The sequence below is a fragment of the Pholcus phalangioides genome, unplaced genomic scaffold (genome assembly GCF_987345545.1).
Source record: "Pholcus phalangioides strain wild (caught in Gottingen) unplaced genomic scaffold, Ppha-v1.0 ptg000005l_1, whole genome shotgun sequence".
Classification (NCBI taxonomy): Eukaryota; Metazoa; Arthropoda; class Arachnida; order Araneae; family Pholcidae; genus Pholcus; species Pholcus phalangioides.
In genome coordinates, this window is record NW_028301598.1 from 11,679,457 (window position 1) to 11,693,031 (window position 13,575).

The 13,575-nt window shown below is 34.9% G+C and overlaps 1 pseudogene; it reads right to left on the reverse strand.

The window, feature by feature from the left end:
* Window positions 1-8,474: 8,474 nt before the first annotated feature.
* On the reverse strand, window positions 8,475-12,108 carry LOC149086302 (uncharacterized; annotated as a pseudogene).
* Between the last annotated feature and the right edge of the window lie 1,467 nt (window positions 12,109-13,575).

Below are 13,575 nucleotides of genomic sequence, written 5' to 3' on the forward strand. Positions count from 1 at the left end.
GCTCGCTCTTCCTTTGTTTTATCATTATTATCGGCGTTGGGCGGGAAAGCACTTATTTACATAGAATGTAAAAGAAATATATTCTTAAAAAAAATGTGGGGCATTTTGCAGATGGTTCAGTGATTTCCACTGTGGCAGATGTAATTCGGGTCAGGAAATTTTTAAAAGCTCCTTTAAGGGTTAAGAGATAAATGGGTCTATCTAAAATTAGAAACTAATGTCTGGAACACTGGCATACGCGGGAAAGTGGGTGTTTCGAACCTAGGCCCCCCCCCCCCCCGAGTGTACGCTACCAATTTTGAATTATGTATCAAACATAGGCAGAGATAGACATGAAAGGCGGGTTATTCGGCGGCACAATAATAAAAGCTATGAGACATGATTCCAATTAACATACAGTACATCCATATTCATTCGTGAAGTCGGCTCCCCTCCGTGATTGACTCTGAGGAAAGGGGTGCGCATCCCTTCCCCGTATATCTCCACCCCATGATCTCATTTTTTTTTTCAAAGCATTTCTCAAATTTATATTTTTTGAGACACATAAAACATTGTTCCAATACATCAAGAAGTGAAATCACATTTTTTTGAGTATAATTAAAACACTTTATTTATTTAATACCACGCTACAGAAAACAATCCAGTTACAGCAAGGTATGACCTAAACATTGTAAATATAATAAAATCAAACAGAATAGAATGCAATACCCAGATATAAAATACATAAAATAGAAACAAACACTAGTCAATACCAAATAAGTAAAATAAAGGTCTGTATAAAATCACCGGAGCAATTAAAAATGAAAATAAATAAAAACACACGAGGCGATTAAAAATAAAATGAAAAATGAATAAACACAAAGAAAAACGAAATATTTAACAGTCAAACACAAGAAATCACCATTTAAATTTTAAAAAAATCGTGGATCGATCGGAGAGAAGAAGCTCTTTGAATTTACCAATAGGTGTCGCAAATATATCAAATTCATCAGGTAAACTATTATACAAAATCTGTTTATAGCACAAGACAGACCAATCAATGTCCTAAAGTGAGCTATATGAAATAATTTATTTGACCTTGTGTTGTACCGTGTGACCAAGAATCCTATTTTTGATAACAGGAAAGAACAATCAATATTACCATTAATTAACTTCCAGAAAAATTTCAAAAGAATGAAATTTCTTCTCTTTTGGAGACTGGTAATTAAAAAAATTTGTCGGAGAAAAGTTGTTGAAATTGTAATATATGCTCTAAATTTCTTAAAATACAAATATTGCATAAATGAGTTTTGTATAATTTCAATATCATCAATAGCATTATTGTAATGAGGATTCCAAACAACAGATGCATATTCAAGTTTTGATCGTATTATAGAATTGAAAAGAACAATCTTTTAAGCCAACCGAGTTTGCAATATGAATTACTACAAATGTCGTTAATATGATCACGAAACGTAAAATCAGAGGTGTAAATTACACCCAAGTCCGTAGCAGAATATCTTCTCTGTAAAATATCAGTTCCAATATAATAAGAGTATGTGATAGATTTTTCCTACGGGTTTTAAAACATAACAAAGCATTTGTTAATATTCAAGTGTAGATGATTCTCAATACAATAGTGGTAAATGTGAGTTAATTTATCTTGAACAATAGAACAAGATTCAAAATTTACAATAAAATCAAATATTTTAAAATCATCAGCAAATAATAAGCAATTATGAACAGCAGCGGCAAGGTCATTAATAAAAATGAGAAACAATAGCGATCCAAGGACAGACCACTGAGGGACTCCAGATGTTGCACAAAATCCATCTCTAAGAGACGAGCCAAAAGATACAAAAATCAATCTGTTTTTAGATACGAAGCAAATAATTTACAAGTATCATCGCAGAAACCAATTTTTTTTAATTTGTACATTAATATAGTGTGGCTAACACAATCAAATGCTTTAGCGAAATTTGTGTAAATTACATCGAGCTAGATTTTATTAGCTATGGCTTCAACAATATGGGTATTGAGGGAAAGAAGATTGGTAACCGTAGATCTATTTCTAACAAAACCATGCTGATTTGGGGAGATACAGGTCTTAATTTGAGCATAGATTTTATCATATAAAATAGACTCAAATATTTTAGCGAAAGGTGACAGAATGGCCAAACCTCTATAATTTTCAATTTTATGTCTATCACCTTTTTTTAGAATTGGAACGATTCTTGTTTTCTTCCATTCATCCGGAAAGATCTCATTTTTAACGGACATATTAAAAATTAATAAAAGTGGATACAGCAAATGCTCAGCACATGCCTTGACAAAATATGGAGGTATACCATCAATACTTCTGGAGCTACTCCCCTTCAATCTTTTTATACTACATTTGATGTCATTTACAGAGATATAAGGAATATTGACATCATCAGAAGAAACAGGAAAGTCGTTGTTTAAAGCAGAATGATGATTGTGATCATTCTCAGAAGTTGTGAAACTCGATACAAAAAACTTGGGGAAACCATCAGCAATCAAGGTGTCTGTTAATAAAACATTGTTTTCGAAATACATATACTTAGGTGCATTCTTATTTTTATTGTTACAGTAAGACCAAAATTGTTTTGGGTTGAGTCTGAGAGCTGCTTCAATATTATCAATATATTTTTTATGAGCTTGTGTTATATAGAGTTTAACCTTAGCTCTATAACATTTGTATTTTACTAGGTCAGAGATAGTATTAATCATCAAATACCTTTTACGAAATTTCTCCTTACATTTGATATTGTAAATAATATTCCTATCGAACCAGGGAGGATATTTTCGAGTAAATTTCTTTCTTAATGGTACACACATATCAAAAATTGTGAAAATGTAGAAGTAAAACATGTGAACAGCGTCATTGACATTAGTGCACAAATGTAAAAAATTCCAATCAAAGTGACAAAAAAAAATTACACAAGGAATGAAAGTCAGCTTTTTTAAAATCATAATTAAAATCCTTAACTCCTTGGGTAGGATGAGAACTATGAAAACTATTTCCCTGTCAAGTATTTCCGTCATTTCAGTTATATGAACCTGGTTCAACACCTAATGGTAATTTAACTTTTGTTCACTGGAATAACAAACACAAAGGCAACAGGACGAGACTCTGATATTTCTTTTAAACTGGTTTTTCAATGATTTATTTGATTTTAATTACTCCCGGTCATATTGAAAATGATCAAAAACTAATTTTATCTTCAAAACGAATACTAATTAAATATGCCTATGTGTAATTCATTAATCAATTTATTAATACGACTAGGTTTATTGGATATTATATGATTGTGGCTTGTAAAATGCATGCTTCTATTGATAAAAACTTCTTTGACATGTCCAATGAAATACATGTGATTTGGTTCAACCTTATTTATCTTATGGGGAAATGAATTCAGATTCCCGGTGGCAACTTGTATTCCCCTAATACGCAGGAGACATATTTCATCAGAACTCAAATGACGATTAACAGTATCTTCAGTGACAGCAAACGCCAAGCCCGGCTTTTAAGGTTCCACAACCTTAAACCTATATCTATCACAATCTTTTTGTAGATGTAGTGGCAGTGAATATGTATTTTCTGGGGTTTTTCAAAGCGTTATTTGGTTGTTTTTCGTAAGTAACTGTTCAACATTTCATGGGTTTATGCTCTTATGGTGCAAATCCTATATAACAATATTCGTCTATATAGCGATATTATTCCCAGGTCCTGATGCATTCAGATATTCTCAGCCTGATCACCCTGACGTTTCATCATGCAGCACAAACTTTAGTTTTTCAGTGCAATCATTAGACGCAAATTGTTCAAATCTCAACATTTCTTTCTGGTGATCCAGAAACATACCCCATCACATGGGTGGAGGTTAAGTAAGCTAAAACACTAGTTAAATGCAACAGTGAAATATATTTTATTGACACAAACTTATTGCACAAATAAAATTGCAAGTGGTCAAGGTGGAGGAAAAAATGTATCGCACAAAAGCAAAAACTTATGTGATGCAACAAATATGGTCTACAATGGTAAAATACAAATATACTGCATACAATACAATGAAAGAAATATAATTTATATAACACGATGCAAGAAATATAATGTATAACATGATGCAAGAAATATAATGTATAACATGATGCCAGAAAATGTGTAATGTATAACATGATGCCAGAAATATAATGTATAACACGATGCAAGAAACATAATGTATAACATGATGCCAGAAAATATAAGGCATAACATAACATGCCAGAAAATATAAGGCATAATATAACACAATGCCAGAAAATATGTGAAATATAAGGTATAGGTATAACAAAATGCCACAAACATAATGTATAACGATGTCAAAAAAGATACTATGATGCAAGAAACATAATGTATAATGATACCGTGTAAAAAAATTACAATTGTGTGAGAGGGACAAAAATGATCCAATAAATCTGAAGATTAAATTACTTGCACAGTGTGGAAACTGTGTGTCCAGACTGCTTAGAACACAGGTTATTTGGGAACAGATCAACAGGGATTGTGGCTAATGTTCTTCTCTAGTCAGTGCAATTTACTAGCGAAATGAAGACATGTATAAGTATGACTGTTTTTGATACAAAACTAGGTGTAACATTGCACCTAAGTGTATGTGTGATCAAAGCATTTCTTTATTCTGCATCAAGTGTAGTTGGTCTGTTGTGCTAGTTCCTGTGCCACAACAGTTACCTACGTGAGGAAAATGGTTGCAAAGAAAAGTCCATCACCGTGGAACTGAAGGAAATCATTAAAAAGCATGAGCAAGACGTGGGAATCGCTGACAGCACAAGAAATCTACATCCATGATATGCACAATATTAAAAAAGAAAAGAAATAAGAGGGTTTAATATAGCAAAAGGGTTTGTGAGATTATCAAAAAGCAATACCCACAAGTGCTGCAGCATGTAGAAAAGTTGCTGTTTGTGTGGATGAATGAAAAGAAACTAGCAGTAAACTAGCCTTACAGCAGCTGAAAAGTTTTCTGCAAAGTTAAAAAGAAGCTCATAGTTAGTGTGTGTTAAAGCCAGTGCGTATAAGCCTCCATGTATTTGTGATTCGCCGTAGGGAAGCGCTTTGGGAAAGAGTGGGGGAATCGACCTCTCCGGGGAGGGTCGGTCTTTTTTCTTCTCTCTCTTACAGCACGCTCTTCAATAAGTCAAGTTTGAGTTCTCTTCTTGAGGGACGCGACATACTTTACGGAACCTCCGTTTGCCCATCTTAATGATTGTTTTTAAGGAATTAAAAAGTTAATATTGTTACTCCATAGTGGTGCGAACTTATATGACTCAATCCTATGTCTCTGGTGAGAACTAGTTAGCTACTGAAAACAAACATACAGTCCATGAAAATACAGTGTGGGTTACCAACAGCACCAAGTATTCAACTGTGATGGGGCAGCGCTTTTCTGAAAAAGATGCAGAAAGGAACTAAATTGCTGCAGAGAATGTAATGCCCAGTCACAAGACCATGCAAGACAGTCTCACCCTCTTGTTCTATACTAACACAAGCAGGGAATTTGAAGTGAAGTCCTTACTAATGAATCATTCTGAAAATTCATGAGCTTTCTAGAAATGCAAGATGTAGAAGAGCCAATTAAATATTATGTGGTCACACAGTTTATGTCAGCACTTTAGTGTGTTACCGGAACTTCATCAAGTATAAAGACTTTATTAACCTTATAATGGCCAATGTTCCCAATTGGGAACATGTTTTTATTAATTAAAAAAAAATTTTGTTCATAAAAGCACTTTTTTCCCCTGAATGTGTGAGATTTTCAAACTTTATTGGCAAAACAAAGAATTCATTGATTTCAGAACTTATGCTATAAATTTAAATTATTTATATCATCTAATTTCCAGGAAGAATAAAATTTAATTCTTTTGTTTCTATGGACATGAACAAAGGTTGGCGATGTCCCAAGGAGCCACAACATACACTTTAAGAAAAACTGGTAGGCGGCAGAAAAGAGGAGAAATAAGTTGGGGAGGTTATTTTTTCTCTGTACTTTTCTTCTTCTTGAGATTAGGAAAGCATAAAACTTTTCATACATTCTTTTCTGAAATTCTGGGTATTTGTCGAGCTGTAGTGTTTGCGGCACACTTACCCTATACCTATCTTCCCCATGTTTAATTAATTCACTATACACAACTATTCTGAGGAACCAATTTACAGTGTAAAAAGCCAGGTATGCCTGAACATAATATTTTTTCATGGATCCGATACATCATTATATAAGATATAATGATAATATAAATTATTTATCACAAAATTTGGGTTACGTGTCTTGTAATTAGTTGTGTGATGCATGAATGAAATATTTTAGCTTTAAAAAGTAATGAGAGTAATTGAGAAAAGATGTAATTGAGGCAGAGAAAAAGTTGTATGTATAAACAAAGAGTGGTATAAACATGTAAATAAGTGATATCAGGAATTCCAGATTTCTCAGGGAATACAATTTCCTGTTCCTTATTCTTGAAGGCTTCAAAATGTCAGAAATTTGGAAACTACTCTAAATGAGCCAAGTTCGGTTATGGTCAACTTGAATATAGGGCAGATAATCTTATCAAGAAGAATGTGAATCAAAGGGAAATTCAAGAAATAAATCTTCATTCACAGTCTGGGAAGTTCTCTAATCCTAAATCATCTAGATCCCAAGGAGTATAGATTAATTACAGAGTTTCTCTCTACTGCATTTAAATTTATTTAGTCTTCAGATTAATTATAGGAATGGTCATTGCCCGAAGAACCATTACCCACATATTCCACAAGGGCTAGTTTGTACGATGAGCTTGGCTTGGATATTGCATAGCTGCCAACTTTTGAAAATGAAAATTCTGAAGATTTTCGCGCAAACCCGTATTTTATGCTAAAACCACTCCCTAATAAATAAAATAGAGATTTTCCAAACATAAAAGTTAAAGCATAGGGAATAAAATCCCTACTCAAAAACTGAAGTTAAATTAAAATAGGGATTTTACACACATGGAAGTTAAACCCTTGGGAATAAAATTCCTACGCAAAAAACAAGCGAGATTGGAGGCCAAAACTTCAATGATGTAAAAATTAATATTGTGTTCAATCAGAAACGCTGTGAACAAACATTCTGCGCGAATGACCCCAAAATCATCGGAAGATGAAGGAAAACACAGTCAATTTTTGAAGAACACTGACTTTTTGTGACACTTGCTTGATGTTTTTTTTTCTTCATTTCACGAGTGATGATGGCAGTTTTTCCATGAGCAATGTTTATGTCCATAACATAACTTGTACAAAAAGTAAAAGTCAGCCCTCTTCTGGAACGTTTGATGAAAGGAAATTCATCGGAATAAGTATCTTTAAAATTGATTAAATATGTTTTTGCTTATCAGTATTCATGCTTTGTTATATCGCACGTATGTAACTTCAACAAAAGAAATTTTGACCATGTGCGCGTCACTATAATCTTCAATTATTATCCAGGACTATTGGCTGCTAAGCCATTTCCCTTCACGATAAGATAAACAACTTTCTTGATACCATCAGTGTGTTTGTAAAACTTCCTTAAAAAGGGAATTTCTCCATTTACGACATGTGACGTCATTTCGAAAGGGAAAAAAAAGAGGCTTCATGCCCCACAAGAAATTACTTAGGGATTGTTTTCATACACAGGGATTTTTTTAAATGAAGTAGGGAATTTTTAGGGACAATTAGGGATTTGTGTAAAAATTAGGGAGATTTAAGAACTTTTCGGGAGGTCGAGCGATGAAACTAAAATTCTGGAGATTCCCGAAAAATTCGGGAGACTTGGCAGCTATGATATTGTGTTATGTGACTGCGGAATAGGCCTTTTCTTTGTGCAGTAGAACCTATTTTGTAACCAGATTTTTTTTGTTTGGGGGCTCATTATTTTTTACATCAGTTTCTTTCTCTGAGCTAATTACACTAATGATGTTGTCAATCTGTTTATGGAGCTTTCTCCTTACACTTGGACTAATTGTGTGGGTTTTCTAGCAGAGACATTGCAGGTTGGAATTTAGTTTTCACCAGCTCGTCCTCGGAGGCATCGGAAGAACAACTAGCAACTACATTGTTGAAGCCATTACTAGAAATGATGTCAGCCATAATATCACTCTTTTTTACATTGGATGACATCATTTGTTTTGCAAGACATATGCACAGCATGAATATTAGGGTGGAACGAAAAAGGGTGTTTTTTCACTTTTTTTGGAAATTGATGTTGCCTTAGTATCCAAAAGATGCCTTTCAAGATTCTAAGACGTTATACCAAAATCTAGGAAAATATTTTAATATCTTGAGGTTCCTCACGGACCCTAAAGGTCGAGCAAAAAGACTTTTCTAAGTGAACATTATAAAAATCTTTTTAAACATATTATATATAAGGGTTTATTTTATATATATATATAATAAACTCCTTTTTTTGGGGTGGGGGGAGACAACTATTACCATTGTTTCCAAATTATAAGAACAAAAAAAAAAAGGAGAATGCCTCTATTGCTTCCTCTGTTATCACACTGTTATTACATTTCACTTTTTTGCGAAATTATTCCTTTTTTTTTTTTATTTCAAGCGATGGAAGAGTACTCCTTGATTTTATTCTGGCTTGAGTGAAGCCTTCACGACTCTTAGTTGTTGATACAGCCAGAGATGCTTCAGTTACGAGTTGTACGCACCATTCAACTGCTTGTGTGTGACACGGAAAATTCGGTATAGATAGAAAAGCACGTTCAGATCATTTTTGTGGGTCCATTTCCTGATTTTTTTATAATAAGTGGTTCAGCCACTCACACTTTTTTGATCCCATGCACATAGTTCCAAATAATGCTTAGCAAAAAAGTTTATTTTCGGAACACGGAATGTACAGATTTCTGCTTCTGATAATCCTTCATTTCTAATTTTCAGAATTCTCTTGATTCCCAGTTCTTTGCCCGTTCTATTTCCACAAGATATCTCTGATCTGCACTTAAATCACTGTTGTCACTACCCATTATCGGAAGGTTATTAGAGATTGGTTTAAATTTAACAATAGGTAATCTTTCACAATTTTTCAAACTTTTTCTGATAGCACCTTGAAGCCTGCGTGGACTGATGGAACATCCATCTAGATGCTTCAAAAGATGCCTTAGAGGTAATTCATTGAAGTGAAAAATACAAATAATCCATTGCAAGGGATGGCCTATTTCTTTCTCTATTAATCTGATAACACCATTTTTATAACCAGTATGGGTAACAGTCCCGTTGCATCCGATCGCCATCAATTCTTTCGTATCAAAATCTTACTTCAAAAAGTCTAGGATTGATATTTTATATCCCTTGCTCTACTGCTTCTTGGAGTTGTGTGACCGAGATAAATTGACCCGGGTTCCTGCAATATGGTTATTTGTTCTTCAGATATGGTTCTTCTATGGAAAGAATCACCTTCTTTGACATTAGCTAAGGTTTTGTCTTTTCGACCATCAAAATATATTCCTTGCAAATTTGTTCTGAGAATTTTATATTGCAAAAAGAACTCTCTGTGATGCTTTTTCACGCCTTATTTTCATCCAGTCTATTGTCATATTTGGCTTCTCCTTCGTCAATAACCCAACATCTTCCAGCACAGCATTCGCAATAATTGCAGCTGATCGATCAGACACACCAGTTCTATCACAAGCAAGAGCAACATTTGGTAATTTAGTTCTCATTCGAGAGGATGACGGTAGAACTTCAATAGCAAATGAAGTACTTGCTTCAGCACCGATTGATAGACCAGCTGCAGTACTGGTAGATGGAAATGGTAATGAAAATTTTGCATATCCGTTGATGAAAAACCGTAGGAATTGAAGCAGTTTTCCAAATATTTTTTATCTTTGGTACGATAATTTTAAGAATGTCTGAAATAGCTGAATCTTTTCTTGATTGTTATACCTTCGTATTGCATTCAGTCGGCAAATAACATCGGCTTAGCATCGCCATATGTAGGCGAGACCCGAGAATCCAACTCTTTGGGATTTCCTAAAATGTCACAACAATAAAAGCTTCTGGTCGTCATTTTGATTACTATACACCCTCTCAGTTAAGGGGTAAGATTGCAAATGAATACTGAAAACAAGGGAAAAACATCGAGGTCACTGAATGAATCACCTGTTTAGGGGAATAGGAAAGCCTGCTCCGCGGTGTCATGTTACAGAATTCCACACGTGCGTAAAACTTCAGGGGCGATGAGGAACCTCAAGAAGTTTGAATTTTGGGAAAAAAAATTAGGAATGGCATTTCCTCACATAAAGGCATCTTTTAAATTCTATTACAATGCCAAGTTTGAAAAAAAAAAATTTCTTTCCACTCTAATGAATATGTTCGCACATATTACTTAGAATGAGGGCATCAGGGGAACTGCATGTGTATGCATGGATACATGCTGCTGCACACAATCTACACCACAGTTCACAAATGTGCTCAGCCCCCAGAGCAATTTTACATACATTGTATTTGATCTTGTTACTTTTAGAAGATTTTATCACCCATTTGCTATCCGTTTTCCTTTCCACAACATTTGTTAACTCTGCTCCTGCTCTATGCCTATTGTGAATTGCGGAGCTTTTTTTCGATGAACATCCTTTTATCAAATTTCTATATCTATCAAAACTTTTGTCTTGAACAAAGCTCAACAAGTAAGAAATGCAAATGTCTACTCTTTTGTTCACTTTGCCATGCATATAAATGTGTTTTAGAACCTTATGAAAAATACTTCTAAATACATATTTGTATTAATGCCGGCATGTAAGCAATAGCAATATGCCCAAAGTTTGGGAGAAGTGGCATAATTATTTTGGAAATACACTCCAAACTCCTGCACATCACTATCTTCCGCACATTCTCTGAGGAAATTTTGTAGCAATTGTTCAAACTGAAGAACATCTGCAGTCTCCAACATAGTGTGCAAATACTTATACACAGCCGCTTTCTTTTCCTGGGTATGCACTCTAGAGAGCGCCTGCCTCCAGTTCCTGTCAACATGCCAGGAACACAGAAGTTGTCTTTCTGCTTCACCAAACACTTTTTTCCAACTGCTGTAATATGCAGGTGCATCATCTGACATAAATATTTTGGTTTTTATGTCAGGGATCCTGGACTTCATGGACTTGAAAAAAGCTTCCATTTGGATGGAAGAAATTCTGTTTGAGAAACAGAATGCCACAGGAAACCTAGAGCCAAACTCATCTGCAACTACAACAGTGGTCAAACAAAAATCATGCATGTTTGTGCCATGCGTCGAGTCAATACAGACCTTGTCAGGTCCAAATTTAGAGAGCATTTCCTTTTGGTTAGGAGTCATGATGACAATCATGAAATCTTCCTTGTTCAATTCTTCATGCACAGTGTCCTGGGACTTAAAGAACAGAACAGGAGAATGTTCTTTCAGCTCAGTCATTTCAGATGCAAACAATGCTACGCTGATTGCATCATTTTCATGCCTTCTAGCATCATCTGAATTAGTTAATCTAGAGATGTTGAGTAAATATTGTCGACCCAGGAGATGTACCCCTCTCAATAGAGTTTTTCACTGTCTCTCTGACATCTTTTAAACATCTCTTGAAAGGTATTCCTCGAGACAATTTTCCTACAAAGAAAAAAAAATTTTCATAAAAAAAATTATAACACATACAGTCAGATTTAGCAAAACAATAGTCATTTAAAAATCAGCTTCTGCCATTTTATAAATTGGCATGATCTAAAAGAGACATTACACCAACATATGATAATGAGTGACCTGTTGACTTTGTCTGTTTTTTTATCAGCTTATATTAATGCCGTCAGCTTTTATCATGTCACAGAAAAACTACATGTTCGATGCAAAATACTTCAAATGTGAACTTAGATAATGAACTGCAGTTGGAACAATTAGTCACTATGGTATAGCAATAACTTCAAGTAATCATAAATATAAAAATATAACTTTCAATACAGGGTTCCCAGCAAAATCTGCTCGATCATTTCCCTGACTCTCCCTGCCTCTAAATTTTCCCTGACGAATACAAGGGGTTCCCACTCAAAAAATTAGAAAAAGTAGGAGGGGGGGGGGGGGGTTCCCCCCCCTAAAGGCCGTATTCACCGGCACGGTTTAAACCACGATCGTAGGTTACAGTGAGGTTCACTTCAAAAACGGTATTCTCCGCGCCTGAACCATGGCTTAAAAACCAGTTTTGGTGGATCAGTAGATGAACCACGGTTTAACGCATGTGCATTGTGCAATATCTCCGCTGTTTCCCCCTTTTTTTTCTCGTGAAAATAATGGCGGATCTGATGGATATTGAAATTTTGGAAATAATGGAGTGGATTGAACGACGTCCACGAATTGTTTTCACCGATCGGTCATCCGACATGGATGTTTTAAGTAACGATGATTTTATGCAGCGATACAGAATCTCTCTTACCACAGCGGAAAATATGCTTGCGGCCATCTCCGAGAAATTGCGATCGAACAGTATCAATAACAGCTTGACTCCAGCTGAAAAATTATGCATTGCTCTTCGGTACTACGCGACGGATCTTTCCAGTTGACGCTAGGAGATCTCTCTTATGTGAGTCAGCCATCATGCTGCCGAGCAATAAATCAAGTGTCAAGAGTTCTGGCTGAATTGGCATGTCACTTTATCAAATTGCCCTCAACAGAAGAGAGAGTAGAGGTAAGCAATATGCATTATTTGTGTGTTTATAATGTCTGAATGAGTCTGGATTTAACCTGTTTCTGCCATTAGCTAACAGGGAACGTGCTCAGGGCCCTGAAATTGGCTCTACTTTATGCATATACACGCACCCCTTCCCCTGCATGCATCTCTGCCTCAAAAGAAAGAACAACGTGTGTATACATATTACTACTTAAAAAAAATACATATTTTCCCAGGCCTGAACTTATAACAAGACCTGTCTGAATCTATATACGTTTTACGTACAGAACTTTGCAACAACGATTAGTAAGAACTGGTGCGTCGGAGTGGTGTCGAAGCCAGGGGTGCTCGGACACCGCCAGAATTAAATACTAAAAATCGTATGCATGAAATTCAAGCCAATCCTCAGCACTTATGAAAAATTTTCCAAAAAAAAAAATCGATTTCGATTACAAAATCGAAGTAATTAAGCTATATTTCAGAAAATAGTACAGGTTTATGCATTTTTTAAAATGAATATAATTTAGGAAGGTTATGAGTTATCAAACTCATGGATGAACTATGTTGTAGGGCAGTGGCTCCCAAATTGAGGGTCGCGATCCCCTAGCGGCAATGAACTAGGGGGTTGCGAGAAATTCTTCGAAATAAAAAAAATTCAAATAAAATTTATTTTATTTTTATAAAAGTAAATAAAAATATGGTTAATCCCTAAAAAATACCTTTACGCAGCCGCACTACTTACCATGTACCATGGTGACTCAGAGAAAATCATCTGATTTGAAAGTTACATATTTTTTAAAATGAAAAAACAAAGAATGATAAGTAATATGTGAATACAAAGGGGGAAACTTATACGTTTTGCAACTAATATTAATCATGTAGGTCATC